Raw genomic sequence first — 21,223 nt, 5'->3', positions numbered from 1 at the left:
GGCTGATGCAGGGCTCCAACGCTCATCCTTCACCATGGCTGTATTTTTATTTTGCTGGAAGCAACCAAACAACTGGCATCAGGGTCTGAAGACTCTCTAGGGCAGCTAGTCTCCTAAGAAATCCAGCTATTAGGCTGCACTGAGAGCAGCATATGGTTTTTTGGCTAAAAGGTCTTCAAATGAAGTAACTTTTTCCACATGACTCTCAGAACCTTGTTTTGTCAGCAGAAAATAAAAGCTCAATATCGTTATTTAGGGATTTTATTATTATTATTATTATTATTATTATTATCGTGTCAGTAATTTTTCTTTGTAACTTTTAATTTTTTTTTCTTTTTTCTGCAAACAGCTATTGTGCTTTAAAGCCTTCTCAGTTAAAAGAACTAAAAAGTAACTTTCGGTTGTGATCTTAGACAGACACTGCTGAGCCTTGTTTAATTGGTCTGGATTTGGTTGCTAAATATAATTTTTAAATGAATACCACATCTTTGCAAGGATGGTAGGGGAAAGAGTAGAAACACTGTATTATACAACCTGCTGAAATTCTTTGTTACTGTGCTGTAACATGCCATTGCGTTAAATTTCTCCTCTCCCACTGCATACACATTCGGACACATTAGGAGGCCAAATTGTTTTAATGACTGGAGAAACTTCTGTTTCTGGAATTATCCTGCATTTATATCATTTTATGGAGAACATTATCTGATGATAAATTTCTAAGTGAAAGATGGGAGAGTCCAGCAAAGGGAAAATGAAAATAAATGTGGCTCTTAATTCACAGGAGTTAAACTTGCATCTATCAGAGCTGAACTTGTCCCAGAGTGAAGGGGAAACAAGATAAAGGGAGAATAGAACCAAATGAGAGTGAAACACAGATATTTAATGGGAAGTTACTGACCAAGTTTAGAAATGGGGGAATAGGATTGCCGCTTTCAACATGCAAAAATATATTTATTGAGATATATATATCTCAATTTAGGCATATGTTTGAGGCATGCAGGTAGGTGGCAATTCTACCAGTAATGGGTGAAATACTAACAACACAAATTTCCCCCCGTTTTCAGAAGAACAAGAAAAGTGGATTGTTTCTCTGATGGACTCCTGTGACAAGGTAGAGGTGCTGATCTCCCCCAAAGTTCAACAGGCTCCAGATACTATGAAGCACAGAGTGCCCAGGGAGGAGGAGGCTGACACAGACAGTCTGAGACTCTAGAGAGTTTCAAGGGGCCAGAGGAGGTGCCCACCAGAGCCGCTCTATCACTCCCCTCTTTCATTAGACAGGGGAGAAAAGGTACAATGAAAAAAAAAAACTTACAGGTCGAGATAAGGACAGGGAGAGATCATTCTCTAATTATCATCACGAGCAAAACAGACCAAACTTAGAGAGGGAATTCATCTTATTTATTACTAAGCAAAACAGAGTAGAGGAATGAGAAATAAAATCAAATCTTAAAAACACCTCCCCCCACCCCTCCCATCTTCCCGGGCTCAACTTCACTCCCGGCTTCAACCTCCGCCCCCCCTCAGTGGCACAGGGGGACGGGGAGTGGGGGTTACGGTCAGTTCATCACGCAGTGTTTCTGCCGCTTCTTCATCCTCAGGGGGAGGACTCATCGTTCCCCCGCTCCAGCGTGGGGTCCCTCTCACGGGAGACAGTCCTGCACGACTTTCTCCAATGTGAGTCTCCTCCACGGGGTGCAGACCTTCAGGAGCAAACTGCTCCAGCGTGGGTCCCCCACGGGGTCACAAGTCCTGTCAGCAAACCTGCTCTAGCGTGGGCTCCTCTCTCCACAGATCCACAGGTCCTGCCAGGAGCTTGCTCCAGCATGGGCTTCCCACGGGGCCACAGCCTCCTTCAGGTGTCTCCACCTGCTCCAGCGTGGGGTCCTCCACGGGCTGCAGGTGGAATCGCTACACCCCCTCATCCTCCCTCCATGGGCTGCAGGGGGACAGCCTGCTTCACCATGGTCTTTACCACAGGCTGCAGGGGGATCTTGCTCCGGCGCCTGGAGCACTTCCTCTCCCTCCTTCTGCACTGACCTTGGTGTCTGCAGAGTTTCTTACATCTTCTCACTCCTCTCTCTGGCTGCAAAAGCGCTCTCTGTTTTTGTCTTTCTTAAATATGTTACCCCAGAGGCGCTGATTGGCTTGGCCTTGGCCAGCGGTGGGTCCGTCTTGGAGTCGGCTGGCATTGGCTCTATCAGACACAGGGGAAGCTTCTAGCAGCTTCTCACAGAAGCCACCCCTGTAGCCCCCCCACTACCAAAACCTTGCCACGCAAAACCAACACAGCTTTCTATGCGTAGGCTGGCGTGAATGTGGCTTTGGGTGTTAGATCTATGCGATCAAGATGGCTGGAAGGGGATCTGAGACAACAGTGCCTCCAATTCAGAAAAGGCACCTTGGACATTTGGGAAACAATTTAAAAAGACAGTTTGAAACCATAGGCCTCCTTTTTCATGATAAGGGACTGCTGCCATCTCCAGCTCAGTTGTCACCATTGCTAAGAGTCTCATGGCTTCAGTCTGGTGAAGTAAACACCGTGATCTTGACATCCCAAATGGCTCCACCTGCACCTCTGCCCTGACTGACCTGAAGGGTAGGTGTGAGGCTGAGGCAGCCAGGAGCTCTCATCACCCACCTGGAGCAACACCTAACCTGCCAGGCTGCAGAAATCCCACTGTTACTCCCTGGGAGGCACTTAATCTCTGGCCAGGGTTTACAGTGCCACCCAAGGGCAACTCTACCTGCGGTGCAGGCAGCTCCAGGGTTTCTCACTGGAAAGGCTGGAAAGGCTTGAAGGCACATACAATCCTTCCCGGAAGAGTCACGATAGTGCAAGGGCAGGAGGCGTGTGCCGACAGTCCGAGCAGAGCCTGCGCGCAGGCAGCCCTGAGGCTCTGAGCACAGCGCTGGGAGTCAGGATAGGAATATGTCCCTCGCTAAGGAAACACAACAGCTGCGATCCCTATCCTTTCTACCTCTGTGACCCAAATCACCGGTTAAGAGATCATGTTACACACCTTTACCCCAACAAACTGTCCTCGTGATCATAAGGAGGTTACAAAGGGTGGATAAAGTCAAGTAATGCATGGTTCGGTACTATTTATAAACAGATCTGTCCCAGATATTTTAGAAATGTGCATGAAGGAAAGAGATTTGATTATTTCTTAATTGCACAAGTGACACTACCAGGAATGAAAACAGGGCTCAACAGCCCTGCTCTGAATATTTTTGCAGCTGAGTGGTCAGACCATGTTTTGTGATTATGGAAAACAGGGAGAAGTTCTTTCTTCTTTTCATTTGTACCATCCGCAGTGGTGCTCCTGTGAAAATACAAGACAGTCGTGAATGACAGGGGTGATAAAGCAGGGCTGCCAACGGATGGTGTGAAAGCAGAGCTGGAGATGGACAATTAATCCTTTTAACAATGTTTTAAGTCAGACAAAACAGAGCCTGGGATTACAGAATGGAAAGAGAAGGCACATTCAGGAAGGTCACCGTTTCATTTAACTAATTTGAGGTCAGGGCAAGGTAGGGCAGCTGGACAACAGAAATGGAAAATGTTCTTTAAATGGCTTTATTAATCATGACAGGATCTAATGCTGAGAGCAGGAAGAGAAAAACATTATTCTTTTAACTAGCATCTTAAAACAGTCCCATCTTGAGTAAATGAGTATTCCTTCAAGCCATGGATAGTGAGGAAGACTTTAAAGCAGATTTCTGGGACATTCATAGCTGCTTCTTTCATGTTTTTCTATGTCCATAACAGAAATAGTAAGGGGCACTGAAGTCTATACTAGTAAATATAGTAGTAAATTTAACATGCCAAGGACCAGTCTCTGGCCCTGAGGGCAGCAGGCTACCAACAACCCACACCTGTATTACTAACTTCACTTAGTCTCCAAAATGGGACGGCCACCACTAAACTGCTCATCTGGAGTTTCTCCTCCCCCGTGCTAACTCTGGACCCACCGGCCAGGAACAGAGGGTGACAGTTGATCTAAACCAAACCCATGCTAACAGTTTAGCACCATGGGCAATCACTTTCCCGTAGTCAAAGGGGCTGGAAATATGGAGCCACCATTCAGCAGCTATCAATAGGCAGGTTCCCACCAGATCTCACTTCCAAGACAGCTTACCCTACAGACAAATTTCATTTAGCTCAATCATCATCCCCTTTGCCTATGGTTAAGGTGGAGGAGCTGGAAGTCTTCCACCCTGGTAATTTTATGCCAGTGGAAACTTCCAGCATAAGGTCCTACCCTAATTCCCTGACTGATGATGTAAATGGCTCTTCTGGATCTGAACTTATAGTGAAGACTAGTCGGTCTTCTGGGAGCACAGAAGTGACTGGCCCTTGCCCTGCTTCTGCTCAGGAGTGGCACGTGGAGGAAATGGGGATGGGGGTCAGCCAGTGGGTCTGCAAGTGTGAGAATCACTGACTTTTAAAAAAAGAAATCTGCCTTTAAGAGGAGATAAAAAGGTGCCAGCTGTTACCGCACCCCAGCAGTTGCATTAGCAGTGCTCTGGTCCCACTTTCAGGGGAAGGACCCTGTCCCAGCCCCATCCATGGAGTAGGGGCCATCCTCCAACAAAGCCTGTTTATTTATCTGTTAAGGGTTTGGCCCTCCATGTTTAATCAAGCAAAGCACCTACCAAAGAGACAGGAGCTTTCCTTGAGAGGACTCTGCAGGATTTAGGCCTTTCATTTTAATGGTTAACCAGCTCCAAGCCTCAACCTTCAGCAGGGCTGAGGAGATCCGTGCAGATGGGAGAGTGCTCCTTCTTTTCTTGTGGTAAAATTAAAAAGAAAAAGAAGCTCATACATCATAAAATGTGACAATTCCCAGAGCAGTTTTTTTGGGGCTCCTTCTACCAAAGAGTTGTAGCGCTGCCAGGCAAAAGGAGAAATGGTCTTAATCACCCGAACCCTAGGCAAACACTATATCTTTTTTGTGAATCGAGTTTAAACAGAAGTTATGCAGGAAGGACCAAGTCAAAAACCACTTTTTCCAGATGTCAGAAAGATTGAAACACACATGAGGGAAAAAGGCAGTGTTACGAACTTTTAGCTTGATATATCTGGTAGGTGAAAGAACTAATGCTGTAAAGAAAATGTTTGCATAGTGCCGCTGAGTCTGCTCTAGACTATAATACTGGTCAAACAGCACTTTCACCAAATGTTTCTTAGCCATGCTGCTGTTTGAAGAGCAGAAAGTACAGGGAGGGGAAGAAAAAGAAAAATCTGAATGTGAACACAAAGTTCTATTTACTGAGATAAAGATTGAAGAAATAGATATGGATATAGAAAATGCTCTTGAAATATGTTCCTTGTTATAAATAAACCATGTTGCCAGCACTTAAATAAAAAAAAATAAAGTAAAATCCCTGTTGAGAGTCACAGGGGAGCAATACCATCGCCGGAATATCTGCTGATGCAGCTGAACTATGCTTAAGACATCTGCTGAGATGAAACTACTTTGTGGCTGGAGGTATTAGGAAAAAAAGAGTTACTTCAACGAAAAAATAGCCAGTGTGTGAAAACAAAACCACACCAAAATGTAACAGAACGTGCACTTCTACAACCATGGCACCGCCATACAGTAGTTATTCCATCAATCTGTCTGCCTTAGAAGCGAGGCAAAAGATTGTAAAACAGGCTGATAAATGCAGAAACCTCCCCCACAGCACCGCTTTCTGCAGGAGTCTCAGATCCTGAACGGAGTTGCAACCTATTAAGAGAAAGCGAGGGTCAAAAATAAATGGGATTTAAAGCCAATTTATTCAAAATGAGCGCCTCGTTCACTTTGCCACCGAAGCGCTGAGTTCAGACCCCATGAGGTCTGCCAGCTGCTCCCCACTGCCTTCGTTAGCACCCAAACCATCCGGAGGAGCACAGCTCCCAGCAATCGTCCCAGGTCAGAGCCGTGCCACCAGCTGCAGGCAGGGAAGAGCAGCGTGGGCAGCCGGCAGCTAGGCATTATCGATACTGACATGCGCCACTTAACCAAGGGCGTGTTTTAAAAATAATTTCCTTACCTTGGATCGGCTCTGACTTCGGTTTGCGAGCGGTTTGACGCTGACTTCGCTGCAGCTGATTCTTTAATGGCTGGAGCTACACCAGACAAACTGCTTGACCAGAATGGACAGAAGCACCTTGTTTTAATTAAACTGGTGTAAAAGACAGCTTCAACAAAACACGGACAGTTTCTGCGCACAAATCAGACCTTGCCTGTTGAGGCTTGCAGCCTTCCATTTAGTTTTTATAATGAATACAATTCTCTGCACTTCTTTTGTAAGGAAAGTAGGAATTCAGGTTATTTTTCGCTTTAGTTTGAGTATGAACTCTTTACTCCTACTTGTTAAAACACTGCATAATGATTATTAACCATAGGTGAGGGCTTCAGGCAACAAGGGACAGACTGGCAGATCTAATGCATGCATACATTGGAAACATAACTCAGGAATGCTGAGGAATAGGTATGCCCTCCAAGTCTAAACTCTCACTTGAAATAGCAGAGGGTTTCTGTAAATCCCCCTTCTCCAGCCATTCCCTTCTCTCAGGTTTCTTCTCTTCCCATCTAAAATTATCACAACTGTCATGTACAGCTGTTGTCTCAGGTGTCACTCAATAAACATCTTCACCCCAGCCTCACTGTTTTCCCCTGAAACGCCTCCCACCAGCATTTAAAAAAATATTTGCCAGCCACCATGCTTAGAGTTCCCATGTTCCCCTTTTCTGCCAGTCTAATAATTTCTCTTGCCTCAGTTCTTGGGTTGTCATGGGTTCAGAATATGAATCAACTCCAGGGTTACCTTTGAAGTCTTGCTATGCCTATGTACTTGAAAGATTTGGTATAATACTGCAGCAGGAGCTATACAATTTTATTCAGGAGCAATTTAGCATCAAAATTCTATTCACTAAGCTCCTTACTTGTGTATTCCTTGTGTATGCCTTGGACAGATCCCATGCATCTTCCTGGGGTTGTGGGTCAATCTCAATCTCTGTTCTTGATGCTGTTCTGCCATACATAAATGGCCAAATGCTTGGTGGAGTGGGGTGCAGAAACCAGATGACCCATGTAGCAGGGGCCATAGATGTGTTTTAGTCCCCATGGCACTGTGTGGAGGAGACTGGTGCCAGCAGGAGATGCTCTGTGACACACCTGTGTCACACAGTGGTGAGGGCACAGCATGGGAAGGTCAAGATGTGCGTTGAAGGTTCTCAGTAGAAAAGGACTGGAGGTGGGTGCATGCCATGGCCATTGGATAAAAGAGGCGCATTTCCCCTGTTTCCCAGGCTGGTTTCCACATCTAGTCTTTTTTCTCCTTCGATTTGCTCATTAGTATCAGAAAGGGGAAAATGTAATTTCTTCTGATATGAGATATTCCACTCATTCCAAACTACATTCAGGTTTTTACTTCAGAAAAAAAATGGGAAAACTGGGTGAAAATGCCAGGTGAAGCTAAACCAGCTCTGTTGCCTGATTTTATTCTTCTAGAGAGACCTTGGTGATCAATTGAAAACCTAGGTTCTCAAACAGCCCTAACTGGTATCCTTTTACATGTACAGAAGTCTCAGGCCCTGGTGTCCCAGATGTGTGATGCATTGGACAACCATGAAAGGGTCATGAACTCCAAGAAGGAGGATCCCCCTGGATTCACCAGCCAGTGGCAGCTTTTCTTCTGATGATGCAATACGTGAAACTTTAACTCCCTGCTAGAGCATTTTAGTGAATTTACAGCTCAGAAAATGCTCAAAGTCCCCTTTCTGTGTGGAAAGAGGTTGTAGTCTCTCTGATTCACCTCTGGTCCCTTAAGTAATAACTCAGTAACTGAGGTACCCTGCATTAATCCATGCTTGATAGACAAAAAAGATAACGATAGTCTTGTCACGACAAGTCTCATTGTGGCTGCTGCTTTTCCTCACTGGTGTTGCTTTCTGGTCCTGTTTACTGGGAAACCTGACTCATTTGCTACTTTTGTAGCACAGAGTAATGCAGAGTCGGGGGATTCCATGCTCGAAGACTTATTTACATTTTAATTGTAATCAGCATGGTTTGGACAGGGATTTGTGTGTGTGTGTGTGCACGCATGCATGCACTGTCTCCTGAATGTAAGGTAGTGCTTGTATGGTAGCTTTTGCAAAACAAAATAGTAAGGACAAAAATAAAGCTTCTGTGTGGGTACTTAGAATTATCTCCACAAGCTAAATAAGCTGAGAAAGTACAGACTGTTTTTATCACCTGCTGATGAATATGAACTTAAGAAACATACATGCAGTTGGAAAAAGTATACAAAAAAGCATCTGAGATCGGAAGAAACATAAATGTTAGCCATCCTAAAATTATTGAAAGAAAAAAAAAAAGAGACATTTGGTATTAGGTATACCTTTTTGGTCACAAATGGAGAATAGGTGATAACATGATGCAGATGGTCTGTATCATGCTTTGATAAACACTTAATAAAAATGCTTCAAGCTCTCCCACCACCTAATAAGTGATACACAGATGGTCTTGGCTTAGTGACCATTTCAATGAGGCCAGTTCAGTGGGATTCAATGTTAAGTGTATCTTTATTGGTTGCTCACACATGTTCCAGTTCCATATATAGTCCTTTCGAGCAGCGAGTACCCACTAACTTAAATGGCAATCCAGAACATAGACGGTTTTGCAAATCATTCAAGGAGGTTGTACTTACAACCTTTGCAGGAGTGCAGTCATGTCGAGAATAACTTATGACCTAAGATAACTGTTCCAAAATAAATTCGTTCACAACAGACAAGTGATGTCTGACATCAAACCTTATAAAAATAGTTTTCCTCCTTTCTGAGAATCACTGTAGCTAATTTTCAATAGCTGCTTAGAAGCATTCATGCAGGGAATACATACCGTGTTCATTGTGAGTACAGTACATGCTAATCTCTCACGTTACAGAGCATCCTATCCCAATAGCATATTCTTCACTCACCCAATGCTCCAGTGAGGAGAAGAGAAGGGTCTTTATACAACTCAGTGCTGGAAACTGGAAAAATAAAAAACAGCGTAAAACAAACAAACGACGCAGAGCCAGAGATGCTAAGAATTTCCATTAATATATATGTGCTGGTCTTTTCCACCCAAACAAGTCTTCATGCTACCATAGCTATTCAACTGATTTTACTTCAAAAGATATGGGCAGATCTGCAAAATTTTTTCCCCGCATTTTTGTGGCTTTCACCCTTTCAATCCATTTTCTGCTACGGAATTAATTTACAAACAATGTGTGTTGTCCTCCAAGTAACTGTATGTGAAAGATACCCTGTGCAATGAGGCATCTCTTACCATTAGGGCCACCCAGTCTGCCCCCTGGAGACATGGCCTTCTAAAAACTGTGTTTATGTTTCCATTTTTATATAGTATTTGAAGCTGTGAATTTTCTCTTAAACGCTTGGCATGCATAACCTTTTCATTACTCCATGGTATACTTCTCACACAAAGTAACAGGCAAAGAAGAGAAAAATATCTGAATGTATTTTTTATGGTGTTTATGTCACAACATCTGGTATTAGCTTTGATTTAAATATCCTCCTAACATGCTAGAATTTGTGAAATTATTTTGATAAAGAGCATTTGGTCTACATATCGTGATACATATGATAGTAGCTCAGTAGTTCCTGACAATTAAATTATACCATTTTTTGACAGAGGAAAAATTTTTCAGCAGCATTGTAGGTGGGGTCTAGTGTCACGTACCTAGGCCTAGGGGTCAAACCACTGGTATGAAAAAGTTTAAACCATGACAATCTTCCACCATTTTAAGCATGCTGAGGCACATGAATTTGTTCACAGAAGCACTGTTTCAGACTAGGATAAATATAGATGCCAGACACAACTCCACACTGCTTTTACTACCTCTGTAATGAAATTTAGGGAAAAGCACATTCCCCTGCACTCCCAGAAGTTCATAGCAGCCTTCCCGATGGGTCTGGTCCTTGGAGGTGCACGTTTCCCATGCAGCATTTCTCAGCCCTTCCCCACAGCTTTGCTGGGAAGTGCCTTGCTTGGACCCTCTGAGCAAGCTCTTGTTTTCCTGCAATAAATAATCTCTGCTTATTCAGTTCCACTTAACTTCACAACCCCCCTCTGCCCTCTTACTTCTGTTCTGCTTCTGTTCCTGCCAGCTGTCCCCAGAGTTATTACTTCGCCAGCTGAAGTCTGCCTCGGTCTTCCCCCAGCACCTCACAGGCAGCCCAGGGAGCAGAAAACTGCACCAAACCCCTCCCTAGCACCCATGTTCCCGTGCAATGAACACGCTGAAAGCTGTTGAGATTATTCAACATATTGTTTAGACTCATGGCAATTAGTCCTTCACCAAAAGCCTCCCATAGCTGCCAGTAAGAGACCAGTGTGGTTCAAGTTCATGGTTCAGAGTAGGGAAATGACTAACCTGAGATAAGGAAAAGCAATCTTTCTGGTGTTATCACTGTAGAGGAAGTTTCAGGAGGAGAAAATGAACCCTGCTTTTTAAACAGAAGGGAGATACAGGCAGAAGAATGTGGCAAAGATGGCTCATTCTGGAAGAGGAAAACGGCATTTAGGGTTTGCAAAACTAGCACGTGGTATTTGGATACAAGTAGCCCTGCACCATATGGATATAAGTATCCCTAACAGTCCAAAAAAAAAGGTGGGAATTCAATTGCTGGGTGTGTTGCTTGCAACCGGTGTTCCTGTAACAGAGCTGCTCCAGACAAAAGTCCATACATGGTCTTTGCAAGGTCCTTCTTACTTCTTCTTATGGACTTTCCACCTCTGCAGCCAATCATCGGGCAGAAGTCATTGAAGGGCCTCAAGTCAGCTTCAGCAGCAGGATGAACCAGTTGCTCCTTCCTCCTCCTCCCCAGGGCTGGTGTGTGGGGCCCAGGTTTTGGAGGTGTGCGGAGGCTGTGCATGAGCAGGGACAGCTGGCTGGCAGCAGCGCCCTTGGGCAACCATGGAGCAGGCACCAACCAGGACAGAAGTGCTGGCAGAAGCCCCGAATGCCCATGGCAAGCTGTGGTGCACCTGGCCAGGTCAAGGCCCTCAACCCCCAGCATTACAAACAAAGCAGAAAATTGGGAATCTTTGTCCGTGCTGAGTGGTTTTTAAGCCTGTGAGCTTCATATTTCCTAGCTTTTCTCCACGACTGCAACAGCTAAAACTTCATTTCCTCTTTAATTTGTTAACCAAAGCTCGACACCGGTCTTTTAAAACTGAGATTTTAATTCCCCCTTGTCCCCAGCTAGTCTCTTCCTTCTCCATCTACTTCTCCTCCTCCCTTACAACACTCCAACGCTCAAATTTAGGAAGATTTATGCTCAAGCTGCTGGAGCTGGCAGCAGTATATTAGGAGCAGAAGGTGGTATTCGAGTAAAGGCCAACACACTGTAGAATTGCAGAGCTGGATGCAAGAGCAAACAGAAAGGAAGCACCTACCATAAGGTACTTTGCATCAGAGCTGGCTGCAAATTTTTCATCAAAGCATATTTTCATTGAAAATTGTTCTTCTTTTTTGGTTTAAGACAAATTCTCCATAAGAGGTGTCTGCTTTTGCATTTTGCCTTAAAATAAATGAAGGCTACCAAACAAAAGATATTCCAATCAGCACATATTCCAGTTTTCAGCCAAATTATTTTTGACAAAAATCTGTCATTTCTCAGGGGAGAAAAGAACCTTTTTTCATCCAGTCCTATTTTATAAGCCTACAGTATACAATGCCTATTGTTTTCTGTGTTGTTAAACCTCTTACCATGGTTCAGTATTGCAGCTGGCTGTCATGCTTGTGTTTGTATATTGAATATCTGTGGGGTAGATTACTTCATCGCTTATGTGTATCAATTCCCCATTTGGAAAGGGGACATACCACATCTTGTCTGTTCAGCTGATAAGCATAGTGACTACTGTCTCTTACTGTGCTTGGGTACAGTGCCACTTAAAATGGATCTCCAGTTTCAATGGGCACTAATGTTGCGCTAATGTCATGCAAACAATACAAAATAATAGCCTTATTAAATAAGTATCTTCTGATCAGCTCCAGAGCAGGCAAAGAAACACATGCTCAGGTTTCCCCCCGCCCCGGCAGAAACAGGCCTCATGAAGCAAATCTCCCTGGTTCTCTGACAGTGGCTGATGTTCATAAATCTTTGTATGTCCATGCTGTTCGCTGAGCACACAGTGAGGACAGGGGTATCATGTGGGATTATTTGTGCACTAGTGATAAAAATCACATTGATATGAGGACAACTCAGCACTCATCCCTTCCCATTCCTCCAACAGCTCCCAAGGTTATTCTCAGTCTTTTTTTTTTTTTCTCCTTTCTCAAAAGGATTTTATTTTTTCACTGCCAGTAGAAATTTCCATTACATAGTAGTGCCATTGCATGGTAGCTGCTCTAAACGTGCTTGCCATCAACAGATCTGAGCTCAAGTTCACTGTGGAGAGGAACTGTATTTGCAGGACTGCCATCTATGAGTGCACTTCCCAGAACAAACCAGTTTACATTTGCTGTCCACCCCCAGAAGAAAGAAGCTGGCAGAAGAGGTCCAGAGGGGCTCCAGCAGTGTTTGCATGTCCTGTCCCCACTACAGCTAATGCAAATGCTGCTTGGGTGCAGGGCAGTTGGAGGTTTCTGCCCAGTCGACCCTTCATACAGTGACCCAATCCTGAATTCTTAACACTGCCACCGTGTACAGTACCAACGGTGTCCCCAGCCGCTTGTGCCATGCTGGGCAAGTCGATCACACAGCATTACTGGCAGGCAGGTATAATGCAACACAGCATCACCTACGTCACAAAAGAGGAAAAGTTCCAGGAGCAAAGATGAGAACTGAAGTGAGGATGATGCAGTCTGCTTGCTTTATTCTTTTCTCTGCTTTCAGGTCCTGAAATGGCTATTCTGATGGCTTCACCCTGCACTTGAACCCTTAGACAATAAGTAGTGCAGACCAAGTTCTGGAGGTGTGCAAAACCAGTATGATTTAGGACTCAGCTCTGAACAGACTCTGCAGTAGTATGGTGCAAGCAAGGGATGTTACAGGCATACAAAACTCACTGCCTTCCCTGTGTGTCTCATGTCTACGTATCTGTAGCAATTGCCTTTGGTTGCATCTCTGAACTTTGCTTAAAGCACGTAACACTCATGAATCTGCAAAATTGGACTGGAAGTCTCCAGAGAAGAGGATTACCCAGGAGAATTTTAGTATTTCCTGCTTCCAATTGGGCTGGAACCAACACAAAAACAGCATAACAGTATTTGGCTCTTGCACGCCTAGTCCCAGCCAAAAGGCAGGAAATTTAGAGGTATGTAAAGATGAAAAAAAATGATGGGAGATTGGGGTGAGGAACAGAGCCGAGCTTTTGAGAAACTAAAAGGGGAAAAAAAGATTCAGTTGGGTCAGTTCTAATTTGTTTCTGAAGCATTTTGCTAACCTGCAGGACTAGGTCCTCCCCTCTGCATGACACCTAGACTTTCTTAGAAAAGAAGAATCCCTAAAGGCTAGATCTGGGGGCTTTGGCATTGTTTTATACCTCCCCAAAACACAATAAAACTGCCAAGTCAGACTGGGATCTATCCCAGAGTTTGTATTAATTAAATTATTTATTTAACTCATAATTACAGGCTTCCTGGGCTTGACTCTCCTTATACTCACACGAGTACTGTTTGGAGACCTCTACTGAATTCAGAGGAAAATGTAATCTTCTCACCATTCTTTAGCAGACCTGGCAACTGGTTAGAAAGTCCATAGCAACTCTGCATTATTACAGATCCATGCACAATGTAGCATTTCAGACAGAAACCACCTATCAAGATGAACAGTGGGAACTTGCTTTGTGTGCATGCCTGGAAATGAAGTGTTTAGATGTAGCACTGCAGATTTTTGCTGCTTGTGACCTTCATCGCCAGCACAACAAACTGCGCTTTGTCAAGGGGAGGGCTGGATTTTTACATCTATGTGGCATGAACACAGCCTCTCAGACTGCTTGCTGGCTGAGTTGTATAGTTGCATGCAAAACAGAAAACCAACCCTTTCAGTAGCAAGCAAGGACTCCAATAGCAATCAGAAGGCATCCTGAGCAGTTTGTACCTGGTTACAGCAAGGTGGTCATGCAGATTGTGTGAAGAGCCCTGTGGTTGAGGAGGTGCCCAGCAAGGTGCTACACTAGCCCCTCTGGATCTTGAAGCAGTTCAGCCCAGTTGGCACCACACCACACTGTCTGCACCAATCAGCAGAGAGCCTGCTTGAGGACTGCTGCTCTACAGTCAGAATTGCCAATGGCTTCTTCTCCCCCCCTCTCTGATACACGGGAAATTTATGTTATTAGAGCCAAATCTACATAAATTCTGTATTTTTGCCTTTACTCAGGCTAGGTAATCCAGTGTAGAATGGCAGCATGAAGCTCTCATGTGCCATAACCTGTCATATTAACTACCCTGAGCTATTAATGATAGTTCACTCTAGGGGATGAAGGGGAATCTTGTTGCTTTTAACCTATACAAAGAGCTTAAGTGCAGCTTTTCCCCTGAGGTTATGTCAAGTGACCAGCGATTGGGGCTGGTGGGGGGGGCACCAAGGCTGCTGGGGAATTTACTTCTCCAGCTGGGAGAGAAGGTGGGCAAGGCAGACAGCTCTGGCCAAAACCACTGGTAACCTGGGACGCCCACCACACGCCCAGCCCCAAGCAGTGGGCAGTGTGGTGGTGGGACCTCTGTGAAGCTCCTGTTCCTGGGTCTTCCCTTCCCACAGCCCTCTGACAGATGGGACGACTGATAGCTCTCAGCTGTTTATGTATTTTGGTATGCAGCTCAGAAATTTGGCCATCCTGCTCTGGTGAGTCAAACCACATATATCTTGATAACTGGGGATGTTCATCGACTCCTGAAGAGAGGGAGTAATCTAATTAAGTTCTCACTAGTCATAAATTTGGAATAGTCACAGAAAATTTTAAAACCTGATCATTTCCAACTGTGTTTCATATCCCTGGAAGATAACTGCCTAATGTTTGGGTATTGGTCATCTAATTAGATATATATTTACCTGAATCCATTCCATTGTGGGGAAAAAAAAACTCATAAAAATTGGTCTTGAGTGATAGCTTGCTTTAGTTTTACAGCAGAGTCACCAAATGAAAACTCTTTTAAAACCTAGTCCAAGCCCAGTTTTCATCCAACAAAAAAGGGTTAAGCTCTATGAGTCTTTGAATACCAGGAGTCAAATTGAAAATGAGACTGCATATAAAAAAAAAAAAAAAAGTGCCTTGGTTTCAGACTTACAAATAAAAGCATAAACACCCTTGATTTAACCTTCCTGTAGCCTCTTAGTCACAATGTGCTTATGTTGTCACCCAAATGCTTGAACAAAAAAGCTTTCTGCCATGGCAGTGACCTTCTCTGTGTTTCCTGCAGTCTTGTGCCCCAGATTCACGTTTCAGGAGAACACGATATAACTCCTACTGCACATGCTACCAGACCACCCCATTTGTAGTTTTACTACTTTTCTGTCAAAGAAAATGGGCAATGGCTTTGCCTTCAGCTGTCTCTTTTTACTGGCATCTTAGCTTTGACATCTTTCACCACTTGGTGCTTAAGAGGTTTCTTATAATTGAGAAAGGACAAGTCTTTTTTTCCATGAGCTTGTGCTGTGCAGGTCCCACTTGGTTATCAATGGCAGTGTTATGAAAGTTCAGCAAGGCTAAACACTGGATAACTACTTACAGGCTTTTTTGGCTCAGCAAGTAAATCCTTCAACAGTTCTGCTTGCTTACTCTGCTATCCCATTAGACAGGATAACTTTGGGGCTAGACAAGAATGGTTTTCACAGTCTTATGCCTTTGCAAGCAGAAAATCCTGAGTGTTTAGGGTGCATTTCTTGCAAAGCCCAGGTGACACAGCCTCTTTATGCACAACAGTTTTTCCTTTTCCAAAATCAAAATACAACTGTGAGTGTAAATGATCCTAAGGACTACAGCAATACAGACAATAAATAACCATCTCCCCCTACCACATACTCTGGGGTCCAGAAAGCAGGTTGGTTGTTGTTGCCACTTCTTCTTCATCTTGCGGAACACCTACCTCCTTCTCCTTCAGAACACTGGGGGACCAGGGATACAGAACTAGATCTATTGATGGCTGCTCTTAAGGGGAAATTCAGACAGCATCATACCATGATCCCTTTGGCCCAAATTAATCTCACTTAAACTCCAGCTTAGCCTCTGTGCATCTTTTGACCAAAGCACCTTTGGGTTCCAGCAAGAGCTAGGAAGCCCTTGATTTAGACATGGCAATGTCTAAATTCTTACCAGGATGAGGCAAATTGGCATTGACAACAGCAGTCCATCAGCAGTCTTGCTTTCCTTTTGGTAAGTAGCGTTCTTGGGACTGGGCAATAGATTGGTGAGTTGCTAAGGACGTGAAGGAGAGGGTTTCTGCAACCTCACTACTATGTACAGTGTTTCTTTGGCATAGTAAAAGCTGTGGATATGCACTGAGAATGAAATATCCCTTTTGCTCATTATATCCCACCTTCAAATTTTACCAGTGCTTCGTACACTCATTTATTTCTGAATCATCCCAAAGTCAGAATATTCAGATCCTTTTCTGTAGTGTGCAACCTGATCTGAGCATTGCACCTCTTACTTCTGCAGCTCACTCCCTGTCACTGGAAACTCTCAGCTGGAGTCAAACTCTGTGGAAGATCATCCATGGATCCATACACTTCAGCTATTCTGCTTACGAATATGACTGTCCTTTCTTTCTTTTTCCTTTCCTTCCTGTTCAAGCTGTTCCAACTTCTCAGCAGCTTCTATAATCTTCTTTCTTCCACCCATTTCCTGTCCCAGCTGGCATGCCCAGTACCCTCTCACTCTAATGCAGTTTCCCTGTGGGACACCCCATTGTGTCACAACACCTCTTTTATCATCTTTATGCTGATGACTTCTAAATCTTCTCTTCCCCAAACCAGTTCCTCTTGGCTCAGGTTCACATGTCTGATATTGCCTCACTGACATCTTGCTGCTCCCTCATACTAGCTGGCAAGAACAGACCCGTTTCCCTCCCCGTGCCCTCTTCATTCTCCCAGCCTTTCCTCTGTGCAGAATTTCTATAGTCTGGACCTTCTTCATCCTCCCCATAGCCAATAGCCCTATCTGGAGGAAAGTTCACTTGATGTAAGCTGCTGTTTAAATTGTCGTGGCTATGTACAAAACCAGATCCTCAGCATGGATATTATTTCACTTAGAAGGATCTGTGCCCAGGTTTAGGGTTTTCAAAGAAGTGAAAATGGAATTAGGAGAAGGATGCCACATAGGGTTTAGTTTTGTTACAGTCCTCTGTACTCACATCTCACCCCTCTTCAGCCCACTGAGTAGCAGAGATCACCCTCCCCTTCCACAGCCTGTGCATACTCCCTTTCCTCCTTGATGACCCCCATGCTTGCATGAAAAGCTCAGGTATGCCCATTCTCTCTTTTGAATGCTATTTTCATAGCCTCAAACTCATCCTTTGTATCTTCTAAATTTCTCTCTTCTGTTTGGACCCACACTACTAATAGCAGCTCCTTTACTGACTGCTTTTCCCTTCTTATAGAAATGATAGAAAAAAATGTAAAAAAAAAAAAATAAAATCAAGAACTACAGAAAAAAAGAAAAAAATTGTCATTAACTAAAATGTAACACATTCATTTTAACCCAGTTTCTTAGGAAAGACAAAGGTAACATTTTCTTTATTATTTTCATCTTTTCTGCCATGTAATAGAAGACACTGATTAATTTCAGTAAAATTTGACAGGTATAAAGAAACCTCAAAATATTAAGTTCCAACAACTTTGAAATTTTAAGTAGTGCAGCTGAAGCTATAATTTCAGTGACTGGGAAATCAGCAGCTAAAGTGAGAAGAAAAACCCGAAACAGCCTTTCTGCTTATGGAAAAGCTGCAATAAGAGCTGACCATCTCAGACCATACGCTATTTTAATACTACTTACCTAGGTTTCCATTTCCTACCTTTAAGCCATGTGTGTCATTTGTTGGGTTGGGTTTTTTTCCCCTCATTTTCAGGGAAAGCACTGATTTCACTTGTTGTATACTTTTATTTTCCCTTTCAAAAGCCAAGTATCTGGTCATCCCAATAGTCTTGTAGGGAGTTTGTCATGCATCAAGCTGCACAAACTCACAAACTTGGCCTTAATTTTCAGACCGTTCACATACTAATCTATTGTTTCTGCAGAAGTCTGATATCTGGTAATAAATAAAAAAAGACATCCAAATGTCACATATTTCTTGGGGCTGAAATAGTTCTGGAACTGATCCATTAGTAGAGTTAACTTTGTGTTATCCTTTCACATTACAGAGCTGAGAGTACTTCCAATACATCATGCCCAATCACATGAAGGAAAGCAGATGCTTGTCATTTCTTTCCTCACCATCTTGCTGGTACATAAATACCTTTCAAACATTTGTCTCCCCTTTCTCCTGTGCTAGGATAAGACCTCTAAAAAAACCATTGTTTGTCAGGGTGCCATGTGTCTGCTATTTGCACCATCAGTCCAGTGCAATCACAATCCAGCTGTGCTGGGGTCAGAGACACTTTGTGCAGGCACAAAGGCAAGGCATGAACTAACATGGTGTTTGCAATTGCCCTAGTCAGGAGCTCAACTAAGAGAGTGAAGTCCTTGACATAAACCATGTATACTGTTCCAATCTGGTTAATCTGGTACCTCACAACAGTCACATATATCAGTATAATGTTTGCCTATGCTAGAAAACCAGATCATGCAAGAAAAAAGACCCTTGAGAGTTCAGGCTGCTAACACACTGTTAAATATTCAGCGCAGGCAGACACCATCATGTTTAGCATTGTGGCAGCTGGTCAGCCCATGGGCTTAACCACAACCAGCTGATGTGATGTTAAATACAACAGTCCCTGTCTGTGTTCAATGTTTAGCAGCATGTTTAGCATTGTCTTAGTTACCAAGATTCCTTGGGGTTGTGTTTTATCATGATGCAATTTTCCAGTGTGGAAGGGCTCCAGAAGGCTAGCATTTTACAACCACTGGAACATAAGTCAGAATATAAAGTGTCAAAGAGGAATAGATGGGTTTAGCCAGTATGCTTGGCTTGTGGCTATTCAAGAGATCTTCCTCCCACACATGATATTGCCACAGGTGCAATCCTGGGCAAAGAGATCCCTGATTTAGGAATGAGGCACTGATAGCAGGTATTTTCCTCTGCAGGGTCCTCCTTTCTGGAGCAGCCTACACCCTCTTTCTATGGAAAACCTCAAATTGACTGACCGGGGGGCATCCTGGCAAGATGCATCTATTTTCTTAGGTTTTTATTGGATATGACAGGTTGAGCGAATCAAGATGGCAAGTTGAGGGAGCCTCTCGCTTTGGCACAGGAACTGTTGCAGTAGAGCAAATTAAGATATCTTGGATTTTTATCCATAGCTGTGTGTATATTTAAAATAATTACCCAAGTGTGTGGAGTCATCCTGATGGGTGCTTTTTAAATAAACATGGAGAAATAGCAAAAGATAAACACATTACATCATCGTATAACTCCTGTAGTTTGAATTCTCCACTGAGTCTCTTCCCGGATATTCAAGAAACAGAACTGTTCAGCCCCAAAATAAACTTTGGAGAAGTTTGGACCTGAGTTGACAAGCAAGTTTTGAATCTGGCCTCTATCTATTAGAAAGAAAGTCAATCTTTCATCAGAACATTCCTGAACTTTGAGAAATTATGAATATGATTTGAATAGGGTGTTGGACCTTTGTGGTGAGTTTTCTTCACCAGGAGGGATGGGTTCCAAGGAGACGTGTCTTCAGATTCTTGACACAGTTGCAATGCGATGGGTTGCAATGGGTTCTTAGATTCTTGACACAGGTTCCTTAATGAAGTTTGAAGTTCTCATGCCAAATATTGCAAAAACTGTCCAACTTTGCAAAAGCAAACCTTCAAACAATACCTCTAGCTATTTCTTATGCCCTTCTTTTTCTTAATGGAACGATGGAGAAGAATCCATGTTCCTGAAACATTAACCTAAAAGTAAGGCACCTCTCACTAGTGGCATGTTGTCTCATAAAGGTGATTCAAATTTCAATGAAAACAAGTTATCTTAGAAACATGTTTTATAAAAAATCACTGAAAAGGAGTTGTTTATTGGAAAAAATATTTTCTACCCTTAAGTTTGCAACCATACTGGCTGTGCACAACAGGACAAAGCAAAACAAAATTGTTTTGACTCTGATATTTTCTGGCTTTGGAGTAAAACAGGCCAAATGATAGTTGGTGGCTTGATCCAAAGCCTGTGAATGACAGTGGAAAGTTGCCCATTCACTGCATTAGATGTAAGATCAGGCCTTACTATTTTAATGCAGTCCCAAGTTAAATGTAAATAAATTATTATCTTAATCTCTTTACTAGCTCCGTAAATTGGGCATGTAAGGACCATGAACCAGTATTTACATATTTTAGGAGATTTGTCTATAAATTACTATTGGTCATTACTCTCCTAACTATTTTTGGTTGCTTCTTTAGAAAAATGTCCACTTTTCATGTACCTCTGCACATGCCAAAAATCTCTTACTTTGGGCAGCACTTTGTGAAAACCTTGACTGTTGGACAGTTGTCTGATGCAGATATAGCAAATTGTCTGCTCCATTTTGGTCCTTTTCAGCAAGCTGGCTGCCAGATAAGACTTACCACAGTGTGTTTGTCACTTGTACGTCTACGTCAATGTGACTGCAAATTCTGGAAACCGGAGCCGTTGAAGACAAACTCTTGTGAGGAGGGATGATGTTTCGTGCTTTTCAGCGGGGGACAAGTCAGACAGAAGCCAACTGAGAGAGTCAGCCACCCTTAGTACTGGCAAGAATAGGTCCTGCATGGGGAGAAAAGGAGCCTGTAGGCAAAGTTCTGGTTTTCTTTTGTTTTGTTTAATTAGCATCCCAATTATGCAGAGACAATGTCTGATTTATCGAGCAGTTGGGATATTATGAAAGCTTCTATCACAGAACCATCACATATACCATGGTGTACATAAAGGATATCATCTCAGGGGCAGTTTCAGTAAGTGAAAGGGTTGGAAGCTATGTAAGATAAACAAGGCTGTTGTGTTTTTTTTCCTGGCATACCCACACTTACAGCTGCCAAAAAGCAGGCAAACTTTTGCCTCCAAAAATAAAAAGTGATTATACTCTGTCTAACCA

At 43.3% G+C, this 21,223-nt stretch overlaps 1 long non-coding RNA gene across 1 annotated transcript; it reads right to left on the bottom strand.

Annotated features, from left to right (window-relative positions):
- Positions 1 to 2,422: 2,422 nt before the first annotated feature.
- LOC142600167 (uncharacterized) lies at positions 2,423 to 20,889 on the bottom strand. Its single transcript, XR_012833620.1, has 3 exons — positions 20,718 to 20,889; positions 4,660 to 4,793; positions 2,423 to 3,326 (listed from the first exon to the last, which is right to left on the bottom strand). It is a non-coding gene; the product is annotated as an uncharacterized LOC142600167 (long non-coding RNA).
- Between the last annotated feature and the right edge of the window lie 334 nt (positions 20,890 to 21,223).

Source organism: Balearica regulorum, chromosome 1 (genome assembly GCF_011004875.1).
Source record: "Balearica regulorum gibbericeps isolate bBalReg1 chromosome 1, bBalReg1.pri, whole genome shotgun sequence".
Taxonomy (NCBI): domain Eukaryota; kingdom Metazoa; phylum Chordata; class Aves; order Gruiformes; family Gruidae; genus Balearica; species Balearica regulorum.
The sequence above is the reverse complement of the archived record's forward strand: the minus strand, read 5'-3'. Positions and strand labels throughout refer to the sequence as shown.